The sequence below is a fragment of the Rutidosis leptorrhynchoides genome, chromosome 6 (genome assembly GCF_046630445.1).
Source record: "Rutidosis leptorrhynchoides isolate AG116_Rl617_1_P2 chromosome 6, CSIRO_AGI_Rlap_v1, whole genome shotgun sequence".
Lineage (NCBI taxonomy): Eukaryota > Viridiplantae > Streptophyta > Magnoliopsida > Asterales > Asteraceae > Rutidosis > Rutidosis leptorrhynchoides.
Window position 1 is genome coordinate 328,039,625 of NC_092338.1, and position 4,068 is coordinate 328,043,692.

Genomic DNA, 4,068 nt, shown 5'->3' on the forward strand with positions numbered 1-4,068 from the left:
TATACGATTAGGTACACTGCCTATAAGTGTTGTAGCAAGGTTTAGGTATATCCATTCTATAAATAAATAAATATCTTGTGTAAAATTGTATCGTATTTAATAGTATTTCCTTGTAAAAATTAATACTATTTCGTATACACCTCTACGAACATCAAGTATTTTTGGCGCCGCTGCCGGGAAAAGCTAAAACGCCGAAAGCACAACGCTAAATATATAAAAAAAAGATTTTTATTTTTATTATAAAAATATACATTTAAAAAAAAATAATATATTCAAAAATATAAAAAGAAAAACAAAATTTATATATTTTTAAGAGTTTGTTAAATATTTAAGTTTTATAAAGTTTCTTTATTTTTATTTTTAGTTTGTAAAAATATAAATTTTATTTAAATATTTTGTATTAATATAAAACAGAAAACTGAAAAAAAATATATATATAAAATTATTCGGCCTGGTCACTGTAGCAGCCCAAAACAGAACCGGATCCGAGGCTCATGCGATCGCATGGCTCCATAACAGAAAACTCATGCGATCGCATGAGTTGACTGGACAGGTCTTAATTATTTTTATCCTTGGACGTACGAATTAGGGTTAGGTTTTAATTATTATTATTCTTAATTAAATTATAATTAGGGTTTAATTAATTTATAGTTTATTTTAGTTTTTATTATTAATTTGTATTATTTAGTTTAATTAGTTTTAATAAATTATAAATTAATAGTTTTATAAAATAAATAATATAAAAATAATAATTTTATAAAAATTGTACTTTTTACAACTTTAAGTTTATTTTTATATTTTGTATCTTTTTATTCGTTTTGGCGTAATATTTGTATTTTTCGCTCGTATTTAGTTTTAAGTCATAGTTTTTGCCATAGTTATTTTTATTTTTAGATTTTTAGGCTTTGCCGTAAAATCCTTTAAGTGCTTTTTCTTTAGACTAAGATTTAGGTGCTTTAGAATTTTGCGACGCCGTTTTAATATTTTAGTACCTTTTTAAGTTATTGCCATTTGGGATATAGTTTTTCTTTTAAGCTTTAATACCTTTAGACGCAACTTTTTAATTTTTAGTTTTTAGACTTTTAAGTTTCAACGCGCTACGTTCTTTTTATTATTTTTCGACTATTTATTTTTCGACGTTTTTCGACGCGCTCTTTTTCTTTCTTATTTTTCGCCGCTCTAGTTTTTAGGACTTAGATTTTTTCTATTTCTTCTCTAAAATTTCTTTAAATTTCAACGAAAAATTATTTTAAGTGGTTAAATTGATAGACATCCAAATTTCCTGCTTCGTAGTAATAGTTGGATTTGTTAGTGGCTGAGTTGTGAGCTTCCGATTTAAAGGGTTCTGGCTCCCTGTTGCATCTATTGGCTATTTGAAATGTGGGCAAAAGCAGAAAAGTCTATTAATTTGATAACTTATATAATTTTTATTTTTATAACTAATAGGATATTCAGTGAATGCACCGAGCAAAACGTTCACCACCTATAACTCGATCAAGACATCTAGCAAATATTGTTGCCGTTGATTTTTCTTTAGAATCGTCATCCAGTCGACCAAGTACTCCAATTCAAATTTCCGATAATCCATTTTTTGAACCCGACCTCACAATTGAGAATTCGGAGGATCTTCAGGGACAATTCAGAGATCCTGAACCATTAATCTTTCCTTCGGAACCACCAATCATTCAAACAGAGATTGTAGAGGAACCAACCATTAAATCAGAATCCTCTAGTGATTCAGATTCAACAAATTCAATTATGGAGAATCTGGAACCTCTAAGTATGGAAGACCGAATGCGAGCTAAACGCACTGGCCAAGGTCACGCAATTACTCAACCTGACATTAATGCGCCAGATTATGAAATCAAAGGACAAATCCTACACATGGTAACAAATCAATGCCAATTTAGTGGTGCACCAAAGGAAGATCCAAACGAACATCTTCGTACCTTTAACAGGATCTGTACTCTATTTAAAATAATAGAAGTGGAGGATGAACAGATATATCTCATGTTATTTCCCTGGACTTTAAAGGGAGAAGCCAAAGATTGGTTGGAATCGTTACCTGAAGGGGCGATTGATACATGGGATGTTTTAGTTTAAAAATTTCTTAAATACATCTTTCCGACATCTAAAGCCGTGAGACTTCAAGGAGAAATTGTTACGTTCACGCAAAAGCCAAATGAAACTCTATATGAAGCATGGAAAAGATTTGGAAAATTATTGAGAGGATGTCCGCAACATGGTTTAGACACTTGTCAAATAGTACAAATATTCTACCAAGGATGCGACATCACTACAAGGAAAGACATCGATATAGCAGCTGGTGGTTCCATTATGAAGAAAACCGCAACTGACGCTTACAAAATTATTGATAACACTGCTTCCCACTCACATGAGTGGCATCAAGAAAAAGATATCGTTAGATCATCTAAAGCAGCTAGAGCCAATTCTAGCCATGTCTTAGATTCCATTTCCGCAAAGATAGATGCTGTTGAGAGACGAATGGAAAAGATGACTAAAGATATTCACTCACTACGAATTAGTTGTGAGCAGTGTGGAGGACCACATTTGACAAAAGATTGTCTCAGTATTGAACTAACAATGGAACAAAGAGAGAATGTTTCATACATAAACCAAAGGCCTGGAAATAATTATCAGAATAATTATCAACCGCCAAGACCAATCTACAATCAAAACCAGAATTAAAACCGAAATGTTCCATACAACAATCAACAAGGTCCTAGTAATCAACAAGTATCCAACAATACTTACAATCAGCAAAGACCTATTATTCAAAATAAACCACCACAAACCGATGATAAAAAGCCAAATTTAGAAGATATGATGTCGAACTAGTTGATTCTCAAACGCAATTTTTCACATCTCAGAAACAAACCAATGAACAAAATGCTCAAGCATTTAGAAATCAACAAGCTTCTATTCAAAATTTAGAACAAGAAGTAAGTAATCTAGCAAGGTTAATAGGTGAAAGAAAACCTAGAAGTCTACCTAGTGATATAAATGCTAACCCCTGGAATGAAACAGCTAAAGCCATTACCACAAGAAGTGGTATTATACTTAAACCACCTGAAATACCTATAATTTCTGATGATTCTATTCCTACTCCACAAGAACCACAATCTGAACAAGATAAGGAAACAGAACCAGTAGTTGAAAAGGTTAATGAAGATAACACAGTTAAGGCTAAACCTTATGTTAAACCATATCAACCACCACTTCCTTACCCGATTAAAATGAGAAAAGAGAGACTTGAAGCCGAGCAATCCAAATTCTTGGATATGTTTAAATAAATAAATGTCAATCTTCCTTTCACTGATGTGATTTCAGGAATGCCTAGATATGCTAAATTCTTGAAAGATCTAATCACAAATAGAAAGAAAATGGAAGAACTCTCGGCTGTAACAATGAATGCTAATTGTTCTGCAGTGCTGTTGAATAAGATACCAGAAAAATTATCTGATCCAGGAAGTTTCACAATTCCATGTTTTCTGGGTAGTCTTAGTTCAATAGAAGCATTGGCAGACTTAGGTGCTAGTATAAATCTAATGCCGTATTCACTATACGCTAAACTAGACCTTGGAGAATTGAAACCAATACGAATAAGCATACAACTAGCCGATCGATCAGTAAAATATCCTATAGGGATAATGGAGAACATGCTAGTTAAAGTTGGTACTTTAGTATTTCCAGTAGATTTTGTTATTCTGGACATGGAAGAAGATTCTCGAGTACCTCTCATATTAGGAAGACCATTCTTAAATACGGCTAAAGCAATAATAGACGTGTTTGGTAAGAAACTGACCCTAAGTATAGAGGATGAGAGTGTCACCTTTTCAGTTGATAGAGCCATGCAACAACCGCAATTTGCAGATGATACATGTTATTATATTCAAACTATAGATTCACATGCATAATTGTTAGAAGAATTTCCAGAATTACAAGGAATAGGAGAATGTTCTTTAGGAGAAGGAACTGAACCAATTGATGAAACTGAAATGTTAGCTACACTTATGGCTAATGGATATGAACCAACAACAGAAGAAA

General features: G+C 32.3%; 1 non-coding gene across 1 annotated transcript; it reads right to left on the reverse strand.

Annotated features, from left to right (window-relative positions):
* Positions 1–2,142: 2,142 nt before the first annotated feature.
* LOC139856622 (small nucleolar RNA R71) lies at positions 2,143–2,249 on the reverse strand. The gene has a single exon (XR_011762092.1). It is a non-coding gene; the product is annotated as a small nucleolar RNA R71 (small nucleolar RNA).
* Positions 2,250–4,068: the final 1,819 nt, after the last annotated feature.